The sequence below is a fragment of the Acinonyx jubatus genome, chromosome B1, assembly GCF_027475565.1.
Source record: "Acinonyx jubatus isolate Ajub_Pintada_27869175 chromosome B1, VMU_Ajub_asm_v1.0, whole genome shotgun sequence".
In the NCBI taxonomy this organism is placed as follows: domain Eukaryota; kingdom Metazoa; phylum Chordata; class Mammalia; order Carnivora; family Felidae; genus Acinonyx; species Acinonyx jubatus.
In genome coordinates, this window is record NC_069382.1 from 162,728,931 (window position 1) to 162,754,808 (window position 25,878).

Here is a 25,878-nt window from a genome sequence, read left to right on the forward strand (position 1 = left end):
GTCTTTTGATCAATGATACCCATGATACTGAAGGAGAGGAGAGGAACTTTCTAAATAGTAGGGTGAAATCTGTTAAGAGATGTCTGGTTGCTGGCTCAAATTTTTAACTGTTCCATCTTTTCTAATGTTTCTTGTTAAATCAAGAATGCATATTTTTATGGTAGTATTTTTATGTATTTAAACATTTTTTTAATGACTTCTTGTTAGCAAGGACTCAGTCCACTATATTTGGACTTAAGCCAGTCATTATTGGGCTAGTCCAACTGCCTATTTGAGATGATTTTTAAGAATTTTATTTGGAACGACCAAAGGTTTAGTCTTGTCATCAGTTGTATTCAGCACTGATTAGGTCTAACAACTCTTCACAGTACAAACAATGGCAGATGCATTTTCAGCTGTGATGCTGTACACTCCTTTTTGGTACTTGCATCAGCCTTTCCTGCTCTAGTTTATTTTATATACGTATGGGTTTACATTACCATTTTAACACACTTTAATAATTTTCAAAGTATTTGTTAATGATTTTCTTATGGAATTGCAAGCTTACAAATTGGAAGCACAATACAGAGAATGTTTTTTACTCCTGAATCATTTGTTGAGTAAGTTACTGGTTTGATTCCTTATAATTCCCAAATATTTGTGTTTAAACCCTATAAACAAGGCAATTCTCCCACATAATCATGATATTACCATCAAAACCAGGAAATCAGTTTTGATACATCCAGAGAAATCTCATTCCAGTCAAATTTTGCCAGTCACCCTACATGCATCCTTTATAGAAAAAGCATCCAGCTCAAAGTCACATAATGCATTTAGTTGTTTTGTCTCTTTTCACTTCTTCAGTTTGGAAGGTTTTCACCATTTTTTCTTTGGATTTGTATGACCTTGACACTCTTGAAGATTGCAGGCTATTTTGTAGAATGTTTCCTCAGTATGAATTTGTCTGATATTTCCTCATGATTACATTCAGATTAGGTATCTTTGTCAGGAAACTACAGAAGAAATGCTTTCTTCTCATGGCATCCTATGAAGGGGTGCATGATTTCAATTTGCCCCATTACTGATGATACTCACTTTGATTACTTGATTAAGGTGGAGTATTCTAGTTTCCTTACTGTAAAGTAACTCTTTTCTATGTTGTAATTAATGAATGTTTTGTGGGAAAGTACTTTGGAACTCTGTAAGTATCTGTTCCTCATAAATCTGTTTAATATGTGGGGTGCCTGGGTGGCTCAGTTGGTTAAGTGTCTGACTTCAACTCAGGTCTTGATCTCAGAGCTTGTGGGATCAAGCCCTGCGTCGGGCTCTGTGCTGACAGCTGGAGCTTGAAGCCTGCTTCGGATTCTGTGTCTCCCTCTCTCTCTGTCCCTCCCACACTCATGCTTTCTGTGTCTCTCTCAAAAATAAGTAAAAACATTAAAAAAATTAAAAAATATGTTTAATTTGTTAACTTTGCCTATATAAACTAAAGGTTTCTATTTTTGTGCTCAAATTGTTCCAAATTTGGCAAGCATTTGCCCACTTAAACTGACTTATTTGTTCTTAGGGTGTGTTCCATTATTTGAGTGCTTCCTTTCTTTGAGGCTTTTCTGTAATTTTTTTGCCAGCTTTATTGAAGTATGATTGGCAAATAAAAATTGCATATACTTAAGGTTGTATAATGTGATGATTTGATATGTGTGTACATTGCAAAGGAATTATTACTGTCAAGCTAATTAACATATTCATCACTTCACAGTTAACTTTTTTCCTGTGGTAAGAAGACTTAGATCTAATCTACTATTTTAGCAAGTTTCAAGTATACAGTACATTATTATTAACTGTAGTCATCCTGTACATTAGGTCACCAGAACTTACTCTTCTTGAAACTGAAAGCCTAAACCCTTTGACCACCGTCTCCCATTTCCCCTACCATCAGGCCCTGGTAACCACTTTCCATTGTGTTTCTACGGATTCAACTTTTTAAAATTCCACATATAAGTGAGATCATGCAGTATTTCTTTTTCTGTGTCTGGCTTATTTCACTTAGCATAGTGTCCTCAAGTTCATCTCTGTTGTCACAAATGAAATGATTTCCTTCTTTTTATGGCTAAATAATACTCCATTGTGTGTATCTTTATATATTATATATAAATTTTTGAATTATATATATATAAAGATACATAAATATAGGTATATAGGGATGGATAAAGAAAATTATATATATATGTAATTCTCCTTATCTGTTGATGGACACTTAAGTTGTTTTCATGCCTTAGTTATTGTAAATAATGTTGCAGTGAGCATTGGAGGGCAGGTATCTCTTTGAGATACTGATTTCAACTCCTCTTGATATACACACACACACACACACACACACACACACACACACACACACACCCAGAAGTAGAATTGCTGATGGTAAGGTAGTTCTGTTTTTAATTTTTTGATGAATCTCTATACTGTTTTCTATTTGGCTCTTCTAAATTATTTTTTTTCAACGTTTATTTATTTTTGGGACAGAGAGAGACAGAGCATGAACGGGGGAGGGGCAGAGAGAGAGGGAGACACAGAATCGGAAACAGGCTCCAGGCTCTGAGCCATCAGCCCAGAGCCTGATGCGGGGCTCGAACTCACTGACCGTGAGATCATGACCTGGCTGAAGTCAGACGCTTAACCGACTGCGCCACCCAGGCGCCCTTGGCTCTTCTAAATTACATTCCCACTAGAGTATTCTTTTTTCTCCACATAATTACCAACCCTTATCTTTTGACTTTTTGATAATAGTCATTCTAACATGTTAGAGGTGATACCTCATTTATTTTTGATTTGCATTTCCCTGATGATTAGTGATGCTGAGCACCTTTTCATATGTTCATTGGCCATTTGTATGTCTTTAGAAAAATGTTTGTTCAGGTCCTTTGACCATTTTTTAAATTGGGTGTTGCTCTTGATGTTGTTGTTATTGTTATTATTTTGCTATTAAGGTGTATGAGTGCCTTACATATTTTGGATATTAATATCTCCATGTCAGATACTTGTAGCTTATCTTATACTTTCTCTGTCTCAGGCCTAGAATCAGCCTTTTCTTCAAGTGGTCTGATTTCTTTTAATAGAGAATGGTAGAAGCTAAAACCCAAGAGTCAGGTATACCATTTGCTTTTGGAGTGTCACTGCTTCCAGACCTTACAGTGGATAGATCTAAGAAATATAAATAAATATAATACACCCCCCCCACACACAAATCCTGTCAATAATTATTTCTGTATAGTGAAATCCTTAAATTCTCATTAGTACAACCAGTAGCAGTCTAGAACCACAGGATTGTTCTAGTTTTCTCCCTTTTTTGCATGTGTAGTTTTCATCTGTGATTCTGAGAAACCAGTCTTCCAAGTTTCTCTCAGGAAATACATTATCCTAATATACCAATATCTTGTCTTCCCTTCCAGCTCCTCCCCCACACAGATGCCCCTCGTATCCTCTTCCAACTCTGACTCCTCATATGTGGATATTCACTCAAGATCCTATACACTATCCTCGTACCTCCTCCCCCTGCTTGGACTGTGACATCCATTCTTAGCCTTTTCCTCACTTACAAATATCCTTTTCACTCCATTTGAGCTCTTGATCTCCCTGATGGACCAGATTACATTCCTGAAGATCCTTCTCACCTGCTTTAACTCTGACACTTCAAAGCAGACTACATCCATGCATGGATGTTCTCATCGTGCATAGGGGCTGACATCTGACATCCAGCCACCTTTCCATAGGGATCACTTCTCCCTCTGCTTGTTCAGAGTACGTGTATTAGGCTTTCCCTCCTCTCTTGTTTAGATGCTTTCCCAACTCATGTCTCACTTCAGTTTGCTCTTCCATGAGGATGCCTTCTTTACCCAGTTCAGACTCTGACACTGTCACAGGGAGACTTGGAGACTTACTCTGTGAATACCCTCCTCCTTTAATTTGCGCCCTCATGTACTGTTCTAGGTTACTCTGTGTTCCCTCTCACAGTAGACAGATATGTCTGCTCTCCCCTGCCTGTTTATTTTTGTAATTCCTATTTTAGAAAATTGAAAAGCTTTTTTCTGAAAAGAGTAATACAGAAACCTGTGTTTGAAACTCCGAAAATCAGATGGTCTTCTTATCTTTATAAAGAGACTCACCAAAAGATTGTTTAAATCTCACTATCTAGTACATTTAACCTTTTATTTTAGTTATAGAAATTTGATCTTGATATTTTGCACCACACACAGATTTGCCCCATTCACATTTCTTAGACAATCATTAATGTATCCTTAGGTAATAGTGCAAGCACTAGAATTGCATTTTGTAAACTTTTTAAAAAAGATTATTATAATGAGTCCACTTTATGTTCTCGTGTATCTAATATGTTTCCGGCAATGAAAAAAGTACAGTGGATAATAGGAAGGAAATATAGAATAGAGAATTCCATGGCCTCAAGCAGTTTATGATCTACTTGGACCAGCAGTAGTTCAAAACAGAAGCGATGCAGTACAGCATATAAACTTCCCGTTATGTGGTTAGAGGGGGAGTATAGTGTAAGTTCGGAGAATAATATGACTTGAGGGTTGGAGCAGTTGAAATTTTTTATAGGATTTGTGACACTTTAGTTTGTCCTAGAGGACAGATAGGATTTGGATAGCTGTAGAGATGGAGGGAAAAAGAAGAGGTGAATATTTGGAAAATCACTGAGGCAGACTAAGCATCGACACATGGAGAATGAAAAGGAATTTATCCTGGTGGGAGCAACAGTAAATTGGGAAGTCATAGGAGGTTAAATTGATAACTAAAATGAGATACTATATCCTAGCACTGGGAACCTAACAGTGTAAGAAGTCTGGGCTTTTCCCCATAGTTACTAGAACCACAGAAGGCTCTTGAACAACACTGTGCCATGATGAAAGTGGTGTTTTAGAAAATTTAATCTAGAGGATGCTTGTAGTGTGGGTTGGAGGTGGGAAAAACTGTCATTTACGCAGTTAAAGATGAGCTGGAAGTGTTCATAGCCTAGGATTGAGGTACTATACTGAAGAGTGAAAATATGGAACAACTCTGAGCTCTTTTCCAAGGACAGCTGAGGACACAAGGAATAAAAAAAAAAAAAGGTTAAAAGTGACTCTAGAAGATGGCAGGCAACATTAGTGGGCAATGCATTCTCTGAAAGAAATATTAAATAAAATGTAATATTTTGCTCTTGCCATTGGATTTAAAATGCCTTTCATTGATCCCTGTTCAGTAATTGTTTTGTGACACCTCCTGAAAATCTAAAAGATGCCTACTGAAAAAGCAAAAGAGAAAAATGAAAAAGAATTAGTAATAAATGATTAGAAACACATGTGCAAAAGATATCATTATATGCAGTATGGTAGTTAACCCATTTGCAGGTACCTGTTCTAGACATGCTGTTCAGTCTTAGTTCCTAGCCACAGTCCTGGAAACAAAGGGAAGATATGAAACATTTTTAATATGCAGTTTGGGGAGACCGAAATGAGCATGTAATTTTCAGAGAATAGTTAGTAGAACAGCAGGTAACCAGAGATATCTCAGATAGGGAGCATTTTAGTTAAACAGTACTGCGGTTATGTCTGTGTACAAACAAACACATAACAGAAGAGAAGCAACCAGCATAGAATTTCATATGCCAGTCTTACCAAATACACAAAAATGTCAGTGTTGAGAGAAATTTCCATAAAACATCTGCTAGATTTGCAGTTATTTGGCCAAGTTTACATTTTAAGGATATTTTTAAAGCCTCATATATTTAGGTATACACAGACCAAAAAAACTACTGTGTACTTTTAGAACACATCAGGGACTATAAAACCTACATATCAAAGCATAAACTTGATTTTGAAATATGATTAATATACCTGAGAATATATTCTGCTCTTTGAACAAAAAAAAAATGCAGAAAAGAATCAATATGATGGGCTATATGTTCTTTGGTAGTTAAAGAAACGAAATATAAAATGAAGACCAGATAGCTTTCAGCTTGTCAGTTTGTTTTTTAGTTTTGCACATTAGATGTTGCAATTGAAACAGTATATCCCCAGTGAAGATTTCAGGGGTGAAATTCTACTCACCACTTCCTTCCTTTGGGATCTTCTTGCATCTTCACTGTAACTAAGAACACCTCAGCTTTGACTTTAATATATTGTGAATCTTCAAAGTATCATGAATTTAAGCAAATTCTGACCTTTCTCCCCCCCCAGCTGTGTTGCTCTTATTTTAATATAAAATAAAATTAAATATTGGATTTTGATTATATGTTGTAAATTATGCATTAGATTTAGTTTTCACAGAAGTCTAAGCTTTAAAAAAACATAGATTGGTAAGCTGAAGTTCACCGACTAAGAGAAAACTTGGTTTAATTTGATTCGAGACACAGAGTGAATTGTAATCCAAGAGCAAATATATTTTTCTCTTTATAGTTTATAGTATTTTAATCCATTTATCTACTGGATATCAATTTCAGTCTTCTGATAATTTAGCCAGCAAAATTGACTGTGGTTTAAATGAAGGGCATGATAATACCTTTACTAACAAATGGCAAAATGTTTTGAGCTCCTGCCATATTCCAAGTGCTTTCTACTTTATTTAATTTATATTTAATTAACACCAAAGCTCTATTGGGTAGGTAGCATTGCTGTCCCCATGTTAGATACAGAGTATTGTCCAATGTTACACACCTAGGAAGAGGTGAGGACTTGAACTGAGACTCCAACATTCTGACTTTGGTTCATTTTCTTAACGCAGTGCTATAGAACTGCTCTATACCTGAACTTGTAAATGTCAGATTCAGAATTTGAACTCAGATCTCTGACTTCTAAAATCCATGCACATTATTATTATTATTATTATTATTATTATTATTATTAATTTATTTTTAAGTTTTCACTTTAATCCCAGTTAACATTCAATGTTACATTAGTTTCAGGTATACAATATAGTGGTGTAACATTTCCATACATCAGTCACCCTGTGCACATCACAACAAGTGTACTCCAACATGTCTATTACCTACTTAACCCATTCCTCCATGCTCCTCACCTCTGGTAACCATCAGTTTGTTCTCTGTAGTTAAGAGTCTGTTATTTGGCTTTGTCTGTCTCTCTCTCTCTCTCTCTCTCTCTCTTTTTTCCTTTGCTCATTTGTTTTGTTTCTTAAATTCCACATATGACTGAAAGAAATCATTGGCTATTTGTCTTTCTCTGACTGACTTACTTCGCTTAGCACAATACTCTGGCTCAATCTGTGTCATTGTAAATGACAAGATTTTTCTCTTTTTTATGGTTGAATAACATTCTACTGTATATATATACACCACTTCTTTATCTATTAATCAATTGATGGACACTTGGGCTGCTTCTATATCTTGACTATTATAAATAATGCTGATATAAACATGGGGGCATATGTATCCTTTTGATTTTAGTGTTCTTGTATTCTTTGGGTAAATACCCAACAGTGCCATTGCTGGATCATAAGGTAGTTCTATATTTAACTTATTGAGAAACCTCCATACTGTTTTCCACAGTGGCTGCACCAGTTTGCATTCCCAATGACAATGTAAGAGGATTCCTTTTTCTCCATGTCCTTGTGAACACATGCTGTTTCTTGTGCTGTTGATTTTATCCATTCTAACAGGTGTGAAGTGATATATCATTTTAGTTTTGAGTTACATTTCCCTGACAATAAGTGATGATGAGAATCTTTTCATGTGTCTGTTGGCCATCCATGTATCTTCTTTGGAGAAATGTCTGTTCATGTCTTCTGCCTATTTTTAATTGGATTATTCATTTTTTGTGTGTTGACTTGTATAAGTTCTTTATATATTTTGGATATTAGTCCTTTATGAGATATATCATTTGTACATATCTTCTCCTGATTCTGTAGCTTGCCTTTTGGTTTTGTTGATTGTTTCCTTCACTGTGCAGAAGCTTTTTATTTTGATGTAAACCCAGTAGTTTATTTTTGCTCTTGTTTCCCTTGCCTCAGGAGACATATCTAGAAAGAAGTTGCTATGGCCAGTGTCAAAGGGGTTATTGCCTGTGTTCTCCTGTAGGATTTTTATGGTTTTGGGTCTCAAATTTAGGTCTTTCATCTATTTTGAATTTATTTTTATGTATGGTTTAAGAAAGTGGTCTAGTTTCATTCTTTTGCATGTTGCTGTCCAGTTTTCCCGGCACCATTTGTTGAAGAGACTGTCTTTTTTCCATTGGATATTCTTTCCTGCTTTGTCAAAGATTAACTGTCCACAAAATTGTGGTTTTATATCTGGGTTTTCTATTCTGTTTCATTGATCTGTGTGTCTGTTTTTGTGCCACTGTCATACTGTTTTGATCACTACAGCTTTGTAATGTAAGTTGAGGTCCAGAATTGTGATGCCTCCAGCTTTGCTTTTCCTTTTCCAGATTGCTTTGGCTATTCAATGTCTTTTGTGGATCCATACAAATTTTAGAACTATTTATTCTGGCTCTTTGAAAAATGCTGTTGGGGCTCCTGGGTGGCTGAGTTAGTTAAGCGTCACGATCTTGAGGTTCGTGAGTTTGAGCCCCTGTGCTGACAGCTCAGAGCCTGCAGCCTGCTGCAGATTCTGTGTCTCTCTCTCTTTCTGTCCCCGCCCTGCTTGCACTCTGTCAGCTTCTCAAAAATAAATAAACATTCAAAAAACCTTTTTTTTTTTTTTAAATGCTGTTGGTATTTTGATAGGGATTGCATTAAATGTGCAGATTGCTTTGGGTATCATAGAAATGTTAACAATATTTGTTCTTTCAAACCATGAGCATGGAATGTTTTCCATTTCTTTGTTGTTGTCTTCAATTTCTTTCATCAGTGTTTTGTAGTTTTCAGAGTACAGATCTGTCACGTTTTTGGCTAGGTTTATTCCTGGTATCTTATCATTTTTGGTGCAGTTGTAAATGGGATTGTTTTCTTATTTTCTCTTTTTGCTGCTTCATTATTGGTATATCAAAATCTGTACATTGATTTTTGTATCCTGGGATGTGACTGAATTCGTTTATCAATTCTAGCAGTTTTTTGGTGGAAGTTTTGGGTTTTGTATATATAATATCATGTCATCTGAAAATAGTGAAAGTTTTACTTCCTCCTTACTGATTCGGATGCCTGTTATTTCTTTTTGTTGTCTGATTGCTGTGGCTAGGACTTACATTACTATGTTGAATGAAAGCAGTGAGAGTGGACATCCTTGTCTTATTCCTGACCTTAGGGGAATAGCTCTCATTTTTTTCCCATTGAGGATGATACTAGCTGAAAGTATTACATAGATGGCCTTTATTATGTTGAAGAAGTATGTTGCCTTTGAACCTAATTTGTTGAGGGTTTTTGTTATGAATGGATGTTGTACTTTTTCAAATGCTTTTTCTGCATCTCTTGAAATGATCATATGTTTTGATCCTTTCTTTTATTGATGTGATGTATCACATTGATGGATTTGTGAACATTGAACCACCCTGGCAACCCAGGAATAAATCCCACTCAATCTCAGTGCGTAATTTTTTCATATATTGCTGAGTGCGCTTTCTTAGTATTTTGTTGAGGATTTTTGCATCTGTGTTCAATATCCAATATCAGTTATGTTTACCTATAGTTCTCTCTCTCTTTCTCTCTTTTTTTTCCCCGTAATATCTTTATCTAGTTTTGGTATCATAATGCTGGTCTGATTAAGATGAATTTGGAGGTTTTCCTTTCTCTTCTATTTTTTGGAATAGTTTGAGAATAGGTATGAACTCTTCTTTAAATATTGGGTAGAAGTTGCCTATAAAGCCATCTGGTCCTGGACCTGTGTTTTTGGGGAGGGTTTTGATTACTGACTCAGTTTTTTTGCTTGTTATCAGTCTGTTCAAATTTTCTATTTCTTCCGTTTCAATTTTAGTAGTTTATATGTTTCTAGGAATTTATTCATTTCTTCTAGGTTGTCTAGTTTGTTGGCATATGGCTTTTCATAATATTCTTTTATGATTATATTTCTGTGGTGTTGGTTGTATTTTTCCTCTCTCATCTGTGATTTTATTTGAGTTCTTTCTCTCTTTTTTTTCTTGATAAGTCTGGATAAATCTGGATAAGTCTGGATAAATCAATTTTATTGATTTTTTTCAAAGAACCAGCTTCTAGTTTCATTGATATGTTCCATTATTTCTTTAGTTTCTGTATCATTTATTTTTGCTTTAATCTTTATTATTTTCCTTCTTTCTGCTAACTTTAGGTTTTGTTTGTCGTTCTTTCTCTAGGTCCTTTAGGTACAAAGTTAGGTCATTTATTTGATATATCTCCTGCTGCTTGATGTAGGCCTATATTGCTATAAACTTTCCTCTTAGAAACACTTTTGCTGCATCCCAAATTAGTGGTTATTTCAAAAACCACTAATAAATATGCAAAGAACAAAGAGAAAGAGAAAGACAGTAAAGGATCAGAGAAAATCTTCAGAAACAACCACAAAACAAGTAATAAAATGGCAATAAATACATATCTATCAATAATTACTTTAAATGTAAATTGACTAAATTCCCCAATCAAAAGACATAGGGTGACAGAATGGATAAAAAAATGACTCATCTATATGCTGCCCACAAGAGACACATTTTAGACCTAAAGACACCTGCTGATTAAAAGAGAAGTTGAGGGGCATCTGGGTGGCTCAGTTGGTTAAACATCCGACTTCAGCTCAGGTCATGATCTCACAGTTCATGGGTTCGAGCCCCATGTTGGGCTCTGTGTTGACAGCTCAGAGCCTGGAACCTGCTGTGGATTCTGTGTCTCTCTTTCTCTCTGCCCCTCCCCTGATTGTTCTCTGTCTCTCTCTGTCTCTCAAAAATAAATAAACGTTAAAAAAAAATTAAAAGAGAAGATTTATGGGGTGTCTGGGTGCCTCAGTCAGTTAAGCGTCCAACTCTTGATTTCAGCTCAGGTCATGATCTCACAGTTTGTGGGATCGAGCCCCATATCGATTTCTGTGCTGACAGCACAGAGCCTGCTTAGGATTCTCTCTCTCTCTCTCTCTCTCTCTCTCTCTCTCTGTCTCTCTCTCTGTCTCTCTCAAAATAATCAAATGTGTTTTAAAAATAAATAAAGGTGAGAGAATTGAGAAACATCCATCATGCACATAGATGTCAGAAGACAGCTGGGGTAGCAATTCTTATGTCAGATAAACTAGACTTTCCTTTCTTGCCTTTCTGTGTTGCTGATTTTCTTTAGTGATTTGGATTTCTTTCTCTTTGTTCTTTGCATATTTATTAGTGTTTTTTGATGTTGGGTTACTATTAGGTTTGTATATAATCTCTTGTGTATATAGCAGTCTATGTTAAGTTGATGGTCGTTTTAAGTTTGAACCCATTTTTTTCTCTTCTCACATTTTAGGTATATGTTATGTTTTGTATCCTTGTGTGTGTGTGTGTGTGTGTGTGTGTGTGTGTGTGTGAAGTGCCTTGTTTTATTTCTAACAGCAATACACATTTTTAGTGGTTTTGTGTTTCCTACTTCTATACTGTCACTTTTGGTCTCTCCTTTCCAGTCAAAGAGTCCGTTTTAACATTTTTTTGCAGAGTTGGTTTAGAGGTGATAAGCCCCTTTATTTTTCATTTGTTTGACAAACTCTTATTCCTCCTCCTATTTTGAATGGTAACCTTGCTGGATAAAGTATTCTTGGCTTCAGATTTTTCCCATTCAGCACTTTGAATATATCATACCATTCCCTTTTGGCTTGCAAAGTTTCTAATTTTTGTTTTTACATTTATTTATTTTGAGAGACAGAGAGATGGAGCACAGTGGAGGAAGGGCAGAGAGAGAATGAGATACAGAATCTGAAGCAGGGTCCAGGCTCTGAGCTGTCAGCACAGAACCTGATGCAGGGCTTGAACTCAGAAACCGTGACGTCATGACCTGAGTGGAAGTCAGACACTTAACCTACTGAGCCTCCCAGGCACCCCTGGCTTGCAAAGTTTCTGTTGAAAAATCTACTGGTGTTCTTTTTAGTTTTCTTCTGTATTCTAATGACTTCTTTTGTCTTGCTGATTTAAAATTTTTTTCTGTATCACTATATTTTATAAATTTAATTACAACATGTCTTGGTGTGAATCTGCTTTTGATGGTTTTATAAGGGTTCTCTGTGCCTTCTAGATCTGGATAACTGTTTCTGTCCCCCAGATTAGGGAGTTTTTTAACCATGATTTTTTCAAATAGGTTTTCTGCCCTTTTTCTCTTTCTTTTTCTGGGACTCCTGTAATACAAATATAATTACATTCGATGTAGCCATTGAGTTCCCAGGTCTATTCTTGCTTCCTGTAATTCTTTTTCCCCTTTTGTTCAGCTTGATTACTTACCATTGCTCTGTCTCCTGGGTCATTAATTCATTCCTCTGCTTTTTCCATCTTGGTGTTCATTCTACTGATAAGCATGTTTCTAACTTTGTTTGTTGTACCTTTTATCTTGGTTATGTAACTCCTTATTTCTGTGTTATAGGTCCCAGTCATCTCTTCTACTTTTTTCTCAAGTCTGGTGAGAATCCTTATGATTATTGTTTTAAATTCTCTATCAGGCATGTTACTTGTATCTATTTTGCTTAGATCTCTGGCTGTGGCCTTGTTCTGTTTTTCATTTGGAATATTTCCCTGTCTCCTCATTTTGTCTGCCTCTCTGTGTCTGTTTCTGTTTTAAGAAAGTCACCTGTGTCTTTTGCTATTGAAAGTAGTGACTTTAATGAAGAAAAGGCCCTCAGTGGCTTGCAATTCCCTGTTCCCCGTTCACCAGAACCTGGCACTTCAGGAGAGTATTCTGTGTGTGTTGCTCATCTTTTGCTGTTGTGTCTGAGTCACTTTTCCTTTCAGTGCAGTTGTCTGCACTGACTCTCGGCCTGTTGTGAACTGTGCTTGCTCTGAGGTGTTAGTGAGAACCAGGCAAGCCAGTTATGAGGAGACATGCCCACTGGGGAACTTGGGAGCAGGGCAGTGGTGTTAGCAAAATTTTTGCTGGGCTACTAGTCCTGTGCCCGTCCCCTTTGAAGCACTATGGTGGCCGGGCCCTATGCATGATAGCGTTTGGGTGTGTGGCTGGGCGCAGTGTGGTGGTTTGGCCCTGTGGCTGGGCATTGTGCATGATAGCAGCAGGGGGTGCATGGCTGAGTGTAGTGTGGGTCAGTGCCTAGGGACACTTAGCTAGGCCCAGCATGGTGGATATGCCTGGTGGCATCTGTGTACCTGGTAGCTGGGTGGGGCACATGTGTGGCTTTCACAAAATTTTCCCAGAGCCTGGCACCGAGGCTAGCCAGCTTGGAGTGGGTGAGCCCTCAGAACTTGTGGGTATGGTGCTCTGCTATTGGGTTAGGTATCAAGTATCTATACATCCCTGGTTCTTTCAGGTGTCTGTGTATTTATGGCAAAGGGTGGGAAAGGAAAATGGGGCCTGCCAGTTCTCTTATTTTCAGAGAAAGGAAAATACTCATTCATCAATATGAATAGATCTGTCTCCCATTTGCTCCCAGAATTGTATAATCTGTGTAACCTGCCATTTTTATGTTGTCTCTCTGTGCAGCCTGCTGTCTCCTTAAGGATGCTGACCCAGCTGTCACTTGCCCTGGTTTGCCCACTTGCTGAGTCAGCTGACTTTTAAAGCTCCAGGTTCCAAGTCCCACTGGTTTTACGAACTCATGGAATTCAGCCCCTCTGGTTTTTAAAGCCAAATGTTATGGGGATTAGTCTTCCCCATGTGAGCTTTCTGGTGTAAGATCCCATTTCTCTTCCCTTTCCACATGAGTAGTTCCCTCCCTCTTGTGGGCAGCCTCCCTCAGCCTTTCTGAACTTCCTACCTTTTCAGATGCAGCTTCTTTATATTTGGTTGTGGAGTTTGTTCTGCCAGTACTGATTGTTCTCTGGATTATTGAGTTGGATGTGAATGATACCTATTTTGAAAACAATGGGATAGGGTGATGTCAGGCTCCTTTTACTGTGCCAACTTCACCCAGAGTCCTAAATCTGTGCTCTTTTGCTAGGAACCTGAGTCAAAAAAGAGGACATAGAAGGAACAGTTGAGTCAGGTTGAGTATAAATCAAAGAGGTTGTACCAGTGGCCATGGCAGTAAGAGAAAGGAGGATGCTTGGTAGGGCTGGGGTCTGGGTATTAAGATGGATAGCAGGAAGAGACCATACTTCTGACGAGAGACAGAGATTTCAACAATCTCAACCCTATTGTGGAGCCCATGGGTGAGGGCTTGTTCATTTATCCATGCATTTTTCATCAGACTTATCCAATGTTAAGGACCACACACAATTCCTGAAAGAATATTTTTTCCATCTTAAGTCAACAGACTTTGAGGTTCTAGTTCTGCCAGCTACTGGATAAATAGAGGAAAATCACACATAGCTTTTTTGAGTGGTAAGCAGCATTTCTCTCTCAAGGTTGTGGTAAGGAATATTCATTAATGTTTATGAAATGGATTTTTTTAAGTTTATTTATTTTGAGAGGGGAGAGAAAGAGAGAGAGAGAGAGAGAGAGAGAGAGAGAGAGACCGACCCAAGCAGGTTCACACTGTCAGTGCAGAGCCCGATGCAGGGCTGAAACTCATGAGCTATAAGATCATGATCTGAGCCAAAGATCAGAAGTTGGAGGCTTAACTGACTGAGGCACCCAGGTGTCCCTGAAATGGCTTTATGAAAGTGGTCAACCCTGTTTTATGTTAGTTACTATTATGACTAGTTACCTTTATTTCCAGCTTTAAATGCCTCAAGAATAAGACACTTCTCCATCATCTGCAGAAGGCTAGGGCTGTCATTGAGAATCTTTAAAACACCTGGAACCCAGACAAATATACACATGCATACACACACACACACACACGCACACGCACGCAGAGTCACTCACACTCGCATATGGTACCCATCAGAATCTTGAGCTGGGGAAATAAAGCTGTATTGTTGAAAAAAGTCTCCTGCCCTCAAGAAATTATTAAGTATTCCCCTGGAGTGTGTGAGCCTATACCAAACCAAATAATTAGGTCAGGTTTAACTTTGAAATGCAGTATATTGAACCACTAGAATAATCTGTATATATTTCCTCCTCCTTCTCTTGTATTTAATGCAGAGCGAATCGTTTCATGAATGAAAAGTGGCCTGAAACTCACTCACTTACTGCTTGAGTTAGTATACTAAGATATAAGTGATGCTACAATGTTTTCTTCACTTTATTGGGAAATTTGGGGGAAAGTGTGTAGTAAAGAAAGTCAATGAGTGACATTTATGTTTCCCCAATTTAATTAGCAGTATCTTTTCTCTTCACATTTGTATAAACCATTTCTTCTGTTTGAACATTGCCACCATTCTTTCCCACTCAGTCCCCAGCCCTGGCTAATTCCCACGTTTTCTTTAGGTCTCAATGTACAGGTTAATGGTCTTGGAAGGCCTTCCCTGTTCTTTAAGACTGAGAAAGTGACCCCACCAATTTCTTGTTCTCAAATCATCTTTTACAGTTTTAATATCTCAGCATTTTAACTGCCTAATAACATCTCTATATCTTTCACTAGATTTTGTCTTTGTGGGTAGGTCCTTGTGTTTTAATCCTATTATATCACTATTGTAGTCTTTATCTAGAGGTTACAAGCTGGGGAAGGAGGAGGGAGGTCTGCAGTTTTTAAATGTAAAAATTTTTTTAAACAGCCAAAGTTTAAAAAATTATCTTCAGCAAATTATGTTGGGAAACTGGACAGTGACATGCAGAAGAATGAAACTGGACCACTTTCTTACACCATACACAAAAATAAACTCAAAATGGATGAAAGACCTAAATGTAAGACAGGAAGCTATCAAAATCCTAGATGAGAATCAGGCAAAAACCTGTTTCACCTCAGGCACAGCAACTTCTTACTAGACACGTCTCCAGGCTCAAGAGAAGTAAAAGCAAAAATGAACTATTGGGACCTCATCAAAATAAAAAGCTTCTGCACAGTGAAGGAAACAATCAGCAAAACTAAAAGGCAACCAACAGAATGGGAGAAGATTTGCAAACGACATATCAGATAATGGGTTAGTATCCAAAGACTATAAAGAACTTATCAAACTCAACACCCAAAAAACAAATCAATCCAGTGAAGAAATGGGCAAAAGACATGAATAGACACTTCTCCAAAGAAGACAACCAGGTGGCCAACCGACACATGAAAAAATGCTCAACATCACTCATCATCAGGGAAATACAAATCACAACCACAACAAGATACCACCTCACACCTGTCAGTATAGCTCACATTAACAACTCAGGCAACAGCAGATGTTGGCGACGATGCGGAGAAAGAGGATCTCTTTTGCATTGTTGGTGGGAATGCAAGCTGGTGCAGCCACTCTGGAAAACAGTATGGAGGTTCCTCAAAAAATTAAAAATGGAAATACCCTACAACCCAGCAATTGCACTACTAGGTATTTATCCAAGGGATACAGGTATGCTGTTTCAAAGGGGCACATGCACCCCCATGTTTATAGCAGCACTATCAACAATAGCCAAAGTACAGAAAGAGTCCAAATGTCCATTGATGGATGAATGGATAGAGAAGATGTGGTGTGTGTGTGTATATATATAGACACACACACAATGGAGTATTACTCGGCAATCAGAAAGAATGAAATCTTGCCATTTGCAGCTACATTGATGGAACTAGAGGGTATTATGATAAGGAAAATTAGTCAGAGAAAGACAAAAATCGTATTACTTCACTCATATGAGGACTTGAAGGCACAAAACAGATGAACATAAGGGAAGGGAAACAAAAATAATATAAAAACAGGGAGGGGGACAAAATATAAGAGGCCTAAATATGGAGAACAAACAGAGGGTTACTGGAGGGGTTATGGGAGGGGGAATGGGCTAAATGGGTAAGGGGCATTAAGGAATCTACTTTGGAAATCATTGTTGCACTATATGCTAACTAATTTGGATGTAAATTAAAAAAATAAAAAAATTAAGGTACTTTACATTTAAAAAAATCCAGTTTCTTTTGAAGAAAATAAACATCAGAGGTTCTGGCAACACTGGTCTGTTTTTCAAGGCTGATTGTGAGATAAATAACCTCCTTTCTCATGTTTTATATTATTTCTGATTTTCCTATTAAAGAGAAGACTGTTTTAATGGGGATAGTACAATTTAGATTTTTAAAGGAATCAAAGTCTTCTTGTGAGTTTGAAACTAAGCAAATTATTTGTTTAAGAATGTAAATTACATTCTTTGCAGTGATCTTTGCAGTGATCAAGGAAGCTTTTTTCTTTGTAATGATCAAGGAAGCTTTTTAACTCCTTTGAGGATGAGATCATGCTCTCTGGGATGTCAGAGTAAGACATTTTAAGGGAAACTGAGTATCTTCAGGTGAACATAAAGAATGTAACTTATGAATAATTCATTTAGAAAGGACATAACGTTTTTTTCCAAATATGGGAATAACTTTATTTGGGGGTTGCTTTTGGTTATCTGATTTAGGAGGACAGTACATCAGATAATTTTGTTCATGTACATATGTCAGCATGATTTTCAAAATCTTTTTCTCTTAGGAAAATAGTAAAGACAATAAAGGATGTTGTTGATTGTTGCTTGACATTGGTAGTACATAAAAGCTAATAAGCTTAAGGAAATGTACTATTACCATTAAAACATGAATAGAAAAAGGCAGTGTCTTCAGCTTATTAGCTTTTAATGTTCTGTTTTGTGGTAAATGTTAAATTAAATATTTATGTTTTATATATGATCCACTTTCCCTGATTTTGCCAGTATGAAATATCTACTGTCACCAGGCCAGTTTCCAAGCTGTTCTTTAAAAATACCATGCTCATTCCTTCCCCTCAGTATTCACAAATTGGCTCTAACTAAAACCATTTGGTATCTCCCCCCTTGGTTGCTCAAGTCTTACCTACCATCCCGTGTCTAACATAAAGTTCTCTTTTTCACACATCCTTTTTCTTGATAGAGTTTTATAACAGAAAGGGACATTGGAGTTGGACAAATCTAGTTTTGAAACCAGATTTTCTACTTACTGGATATGTCACTATGTAGACATTATTTAGATTCCCTGATCCTCAATTTTCCCATAAAATTGTAAAAATTGGTATAATAATTAAGGTTTTTATGAGAAGAAAATGTTATAGCATGTTAAACATCTGAAGCATTATAAAGTGTCAACAAATATTTTTTCTGTAGTACTTAATAAAACTAAAGATTGTAAACTAGCAGCTCACAGGCTGCATATGCCTCAGAGATGTGTCTGCTTGATTTATACAATGTTTTAAAATTGGTTTGCAACACACACACACACACACACGCACCCACACACACACACACACAGAGAGATTTTACATTCACCTCTAGATTCTTGTTTCTGTTTAAAAAATGAGAAGACCTGGGAACCCTGGGCCTCCATTCATTCCCATTGGCAGTAGTCCACAGGCACTTGGTGAGCAGCTTTTCTGAGAAAGCATACTTCAGTTTGGCTCTGTATCTACTTTGCCCATTGTACTTATTTACTTGGCCTTCCTGGACCTGAAAATCATTTGAATTTATGATTCCACTGTTAAGTCATTTATTTGTCTACTTGAATGCATTCTACCTTTTACCTTTAACTGTGTATATATATCTTATTCTATGGTGCATAAAAACACCATATATTTTAATGCACCAAATTATATATAGCATATCTTATATATAGGCTTATTCTGTGAGATACACACACACACACATACATACATACATACATACATACATACATACATACATACAGGCTCTTAGAGGCCAGACATAAGATTTTTAAAAATTCTTCAAAATCCCCACCTGCTTTTAATAGTTAATAAGCTAACTAAATTAATTACAGGATAATACATACTAGTTAAATTAGATTGTGATATTGAAAGATACAACTGTGATAGTGGAATTTATCTGTTATCAGTATTCCTTCCACCTCTCTATGAGGCTATGAAGGAAAAGAGAAAAAATGCTTACTATATTGTTTCTTACTCCTCTGCTCTCACCAGCATTGGTTTTTCAGGGCTTTTCTTCTGTGCACTGAAATTTTACTACTGCATACATTCTGAAAACTCTATGTTTTGATCAGCTTTTACTTCTGTAGCTTTCCCACTGGGAAATTGTACTCGCTCTTTGTTTAATTTAGCTGTTACATAAATATGTTGAAATGCTCCACTATTTCAGTTCCTACTGTGAAAATATTTTGTAAGCAGCAGTATTAAAACACTTTTTTTCTCCCAGCTATATAGATCATAGGAATTTCAAAGCAGCAAGAGAATGTAAAGCTTACCCCAGTACACCTCCTCATGACACCACTGGGACTTAGAAAAGAAAATGGTGAGGCCGCAGTTCACTTCCAGGTAGAAGAACTGCAACTAGAGGCCAGTATTCATGACTTCAGTTCAAACTGGTCTTTAAATTTTAAATAGAAATTAGCATTTTATGGTGTTTGTAAGCCAACTAAAACAGATTCCACTGAAATAGTTATTCAGTGCCTCACAGTCCGAATCAGCTAGCACTTATTAAACTTACTATGTGGTATAATTTTATTCTCCTCAGGGCTGTGTGGGGTAGGTATTATTACTGCCTTCCTTTTATAGTAGGGAAATCTGAGGTATAAGAAAGGTTAAGTAACTTGTTGAAGGTTAGACAGCTCGTGATAGCTGAGATGGGATTTTGACTGTTGTTGTCAGGCTTCAGCTTCTGTGCCCTGAACCACTAGGCCACCTTTCTTGTCATTGTGTGCTTGTCCTCTCTATTCTGTTCTTCACTTGTCATGTCCGTGTGTATAATATTGACAACATTTTCAGTCTTTCTACCTGTGACCACTTGAACTTGAACTTTTACATTTAAAGATTTGTACCTTTGTTACTAGTTGTATCAAACCATATCACCATTGTTCCAACTACTTTTATTCCTAGTCACCATTTCATCTATCTATGAAATTTCGAAGTCATTATAGTTGTGATTTTCTTCCACTGCAAATATTCTCTCCTCTTTAAAAAATAAAAATAAATAATAAAAATAAAAACTTCAGCTGTGATGACTTTGGATGGGCACAAAAATTGTCATAATAGCTTTGCCCAAGGCTTTTTCTCAATTACTCAAAAAATGTCTTTTCCCCTAGAAGTAGTTTTAGTCTTCAACTATTAATTTTACCCTTTCTATGTAAAGAGAGACTGCTGGGATGAAAAACTGCATCTTCTATTCAAGAGAGAATATCTTGTTCAATTTAATATCTTTTTTTTTTTTTTTTTTTTTTTTTTTTTTTTTTTTGTAAATCTCCTTCCAGTGCTAGATGAAGTGCACTATGAGAGGAGACTAAAGGAGTGGAAACCAGACTTTGCAGTTGAGGAATAAAACAAAGGGACAGCATGGCAAATAAAATCCCATATAAGGTAGTCCTGAGAAGTAAAAGTCAATATCCAGTCCTCTAGTGCTGAGCTCAGGTGAGTGTGTGAAGTACAGCTGAGACAGGTGATGTTAGTGAAGGGCTTTTGAAGGAAATCGTACCCCATCCTGGTCCTGTAGTCATATCCTCTCCCTGGCTTTTATCCCTCACTGACCTGTAGGAACTTGGAGGAGCAGATAATTCCGAACTTGGATGTATGTATATCATTTTATTTTTATGATTATAAAACAAAACCAGACTTCATGATGAGCATTTTAAAACTATAAAAAAAAGTATGAAGAAAAAAATTGTTACCCAACACCCAGAGAAATCCATTTAAAACAGTTACTTGTCTGTCCTCTGGGTCCATGTATTTAACTGCCTAAACACCTTTCTGTTGCCTCTACATTATTTAAGTTCAATAAACTTAGGATCATATTATCTATATAGTTTTTAGCTTAGTTTTCTCACTCGACCCATAAATCAGAGTAGCATAATGTACTTGTCTGGTTTGCTGTATTTTTAATATTGTTCAAAAGCATGTTTTAATGCTTTATTATGTTTTCTTCTGTGATGATTGTCATATATTTTTGTTATTCTCTTTTCATATTTTATTAGGAGTAAATATTGAACACTCTTATATAGAAATCTTTATTTCTTTATAATGAAGTAAAACTTATATAATTATTTTTGATCAGTATATTTTGTTAATTTCTTTGGGAATAAATCCTAGATCTAGGCTGAAGTTAAATGTTTAAGCTTTACGAAACAAACAAGAAAAATCTTGATTTTTCCTATGACAAATTAAAAAACATTGTTTTAAAAATTTTAGGAAACATAAATTGACAAAATGAAAGTTAGAATATAATCTGACAACTAGGTTTCACTCTCTTTATAGTGTTTATTGTTTCATATTTATTTCCCATTAAAATGTTGCTGTGGCTTATTTTGCTTAACTATAGAACATGACTGTCTTTCCAAGTCATTAATTTTTCTAAATACCCCTTTTAGTGGCTTTATAATATTCCATTATAAAACTGTATTATTATTTTGATGACTGCATTTTATAGGATATACAAGTTAATTTCATTGTCTTATATTATAAAATTTCTGTAATAAATACCTCTTGTTACTTGTTGCTTTATTTTGTTCCTGATATTTTGCATTTAGTCATTGCTTTCACAAATATGTTTTGAGTGGCTATTATATTCCAGCCCCAGGAAACTAGCCTGTAGCCTCATGGAACTTATAGAGTAGAACAGTGCTGTCCGATAGAACATTCTGGAATGATAGAAATGTCTGACCTGTCAAATGGCAGTTATTATATTTTAACTAATTTCTATTTCATTTTCAATAACTCTTTATAGCTAGTGGCTACTGTCTTGGATAGAGCAACTGTAGAATTTACTTATTCATATTCTCAAGTCTGTCAGCTATCTTGACCTTTTGTGGGATTCATACTAAGAGTTCCTTTCATGTAGTCTGTAAGGAGAAATACCTTGAGTAATTCTATTTTAGAGGTTTTACTAACTTCTGTAACATTTGTTTAAAACTCAGGGTGTTAGGTAGCCAGTTAACTAAGGTAAATAAATGTGAAAGCTCTAAAAACAGTATGTTAATATATGTTGGTGCATGTATTTATATACATTGTACTGTATTTGTTCAATCTCAAAGGATTAAGAGTCACTAAAAGTTAATTAGTAAATCTAACTTAAAAATTACACTCTACTCAGTGTATCTTGTTGCTTTAATTTATAGAGTTAAAATATTTTGTTCTGATTAAAATAATTTTAAAGAAGCTGAGTTCACTTGAACTGTCTACAAGAAAGATATTTGATTCTTTTGCTTTTAGATTTTCTCATTCTACCTGTGTGAAAATCTGTAGTTATATAGAACTGCATGTAGCAAGTACAGGTTCTAGAGTTGAAGTGGAAAACATTTAAGTTCATGACTTGTAAATTAGAGTCCGTTGATTTAAAATACACCATTAATGACCCTTCTATTGGCATATCTTTTTGTACAATTCTGACTCTTGGAATAATAGTAAGATTTTACATATCCCCAATATAAACAAATATAAAATTAAATGAGAAAGTAGGGAAAAGCCAAAATAGGATATAAACTAAAAAATAAATCTAACTATATTACAAAAGAGTAATATAACCACATTGAAGAGAATAGGGAAGAAAATAATCAAAATTATTGTAGAAAACAGAATCTTAACTGGATATTGTATAGCCAAAGAGAAAAAAAAATGTATGTAAATGCTGTGATTTAATTAGTAAAAGTGTTTCTAACATGATTGGAATAGCAAGGCATATATTTTATATACATATTATACACACTAGAATTTTTATGTATATACTAGAATTGGACAAATAAATAAACTTTAGATAATGAGACCTGGGTTTTCTCACTATTGCAGAAAGAGGTTTAAATAAGGAAAGAGGGAAGGCTAAAATGACTCCTGTGATAATTGGATTGGAATCAAAGGTATCAATATAAACTCATTGTGGGTTTTTTTTTTTTCATTTAACTGATATATATCATTTTAATAATATCATGAAACACTGTTGAAAGAAAAAAATAATAGAAAGTTTAGAACAAAAAGCCATGTCAAAAACCCCAAAAGGTATAGAAATAACTTAACCACATAGTTTTGTAAGATACTAGAGACAATGAAAGAACCATGGAAAAGGAGTGAAGCAAATCAGACATGGGTTGAGAAAACACCCATTGTATCATGCTTGGAACCGTGTAAACTATTAACAAAAGCCTCTGGTACTCAGAAATCTAGTGCTTTCTTTTCTTTTCTTTTCTTTCTTTCTTTCTTTCTTTCTTTCTTTCTTTCTTTCTTTCTAAGTTTGGTTGACATATAATTATATTAGTTTCAGGTGTACAGTATAGTGATTTGACAATCATATACATTATAAAACTTTAATATATATTCAGGTAGATTCAGGGTATGTGGGGATAGTCAAAGTGGGTGAAGAGGAGTAGGAGATACAGACTTCCAGTTATGGAATAAATAATTCACAGGAATAAAAGGCACAGCATAGAGAATACAGTCGGTGGTGTTGTAATACTGTGGTGTGGTGACAGATGGTGGCTCCACTTGTGGTGAGCATAGCATAAGGTATAGGTTGTTGAATCACTATGTTGTGTACCTGAATTAATGTAACACTGTGTGGCAACTATACTAAAAAAAATATACAGTCTATTCTTGTTACTTACAATAGTTATGATCTGTGAAGTCACCACAAACACTGAGCTAGAGAATACCAAACCATTGTTCCTAAGATAAATACAGGATTAGGTTCCTGAAAGCCTCTCTTCACAATAAAAGTGAGTATCATAAGAGGGTGTGGAGAAAAGGGAACCCTTGTGCACTGTTGGTGGGAATGTTAAGTCGGTGTAACCACTGTGGAAAATAGTATTGAGGTTACTCAAAAAATTAAAAATAGAACTACCTTGTGATTCAGCAGTCCCACTTCTAGGTATATACTCTGAAGGAATGTAGTCATTTCCATAGGAAGAGATATCTTTACTCCCATGTTTGTTGAAGCATTATTTACGAAAGCCAAGATATGGAAACAAGTTTAAGTGTCTGTTGATAGATAAATGGATAGTGAAAATATGGTGTGTGTGTATGTATATATGGTATATGTATAATGGTATAATATATGGTATATGGTATAATGGTATATGGTATGGTATAATATATATAGTATATGGTATAATATGGTATACCATATGGTATAATATATATATGGTATAATATATAGTATGTGGTATAATATATATGATATATATATATGGTATAATAAATAAAATACTATTTACCCATAAAAAGGAAAGCAATCCTGCCATTTCAGCAACATGGATGGACCTTGAGGGCAATATGCTAAATTGAGTAAGTCAGACAGAAAGACAAATACCGTATGATCTCACTTATATATGGATTCTAAAATAAACCTGAACTTGCAGAAACATAGAGTGGATGGTTGTTGCTGGTGTGGGATGTGGGGAGAGGGGTGGGTGATGGTGGTCAAAGGGTACACACTTCCAGGTGCAGGATGAGTAAGTTCGACAGATCTAAAACATAGCATGGTGACTGTAGTTAACAATACTGTACTGTTTGCTTGAAAATTGCTGGGAGAGTAGATCTCAAGTGTTCTCCCCACCCCAAATTTCTCCACACACACAAAATGTTATTAACTATGTGAAGTGATGGTTGTGTTAACTGGCCTTATCTTGGTAACGATTTCACAGTACATATGTATATCAAATCACCAACTTATATACCTTTAACTTACACAGTGTTATATGTTAATTATATCTCAGTAAAGCTGGGGAAAAAGATAAAATTTTCTTATTTGAATACAGTTTGATTTGTATTGAACTGCAAAGCCAGTACTCTTCAGAGACCACTTACCATCTTGGATCCTATCATGGGCCAAAACACCTCTGATGGCAACTCTATTAATAGTCCTCTGCACATATATCCCCAAATAACTTGTGTCCTTTATCACCTTCAATTCTATCACTCCTTAATTTTCTTTGCATTACTTAGTTCAGATTCAAAGAGAAAGAAATAGATTGCCACCAGTAATTTTTTTCTAGTTGGACAAGCCCTCATCTAATATCACAAGCCAACCTAATGGATTCACTACCCTTGGATTAGATGCCTATCCTAGCTCTGGTGAGTTTTGATTCTGTAGGTGCATGGACACGTGATACACATTATCCCTTATTCATCAGGGATAATGGCTTCAGCAGCTTGCTATAGTATTGGCAGGCTATGTTTTAGGCCTTTCTAGAGTAACGATTTGTTCTCACTTGTATAACACTGGTAAATAACTATACTTCTTTACAGTGTTAGTAATCGATTTACATTTTGCAGTGCGTTACAGGCCAAAATTGTGTTCACATAACTTCATATGGTACTGTACATGAAAATGAAGTAAAGCCTTACCCTTTGGGAAGTGGGAAATAGATATTAATATTGAGGTATGTTTTTCATGTGGGTTATCAATACAGTGTGGATACACTGTGTATTTTGGAAAGTACAAGAAATTTATGTTCACTTAGCAGACTTTTTCTGGTCTTCAAAATGCTTACCAAATTGTCCTAAAAAATAAGTATCGACTGATATATGCATCAGTAACACAAAGAGTGATAGTAGAATCACAGTATAAATTCTGGATGGAGCCGTATATCTTGTTCAGTGCAACACTTTAATTTTAACAATTTCCAGTCAATTTTTCCATCTTGCTTAAGACCATTAAGGGAGATATGTGCTCTGATTTTTTCCTTAATGATCCTTGTAATAAATACTTAGAATTTACCACCCAGGAAAAATATTTTGTTTGTTTTTTAATAAAATGAAATACTTTCTTTTGTTGGAAATAAGGTTACAAAAATCTGTATTTCTCTGTAATAGCTGTGGGAAAGCAGAGACCTAGATTTAATTTTTAAATATAGTT

General features: G+C 35.8%; 1 protein-coding gene across 5 annotated transcripts in view; it reads left to right on the plus strand.

Annotated features, from left to right (window-relative positions):
- LOC106986669 (cytochrome c oxidase subunit 7B2, mitochondrial) overlaps window positions 1-25,878 on the plus strand; it is a 159,976-nt gene that overhangs the window by 30,136 nt on the left and 103,962 nt on the right. Inside the window, exon 1 of one of the 5 annotated variants that reach the window (XM_053217400.1) lies at window positions 20,373-20,450. The exons of 3 other annotated variants lie outside the window; for them this stretch is intronic. The gene's annotated coding sequence lies outside the window, so the exon portion shown is untranslated. Of the gene's footprint in view, window positions 1-20,372; window positions 20,451-25,878 lie in introns of those variants that run through there. One more of the 5 variants, XM_053217402.1, reaches the window with a different exon arrangement.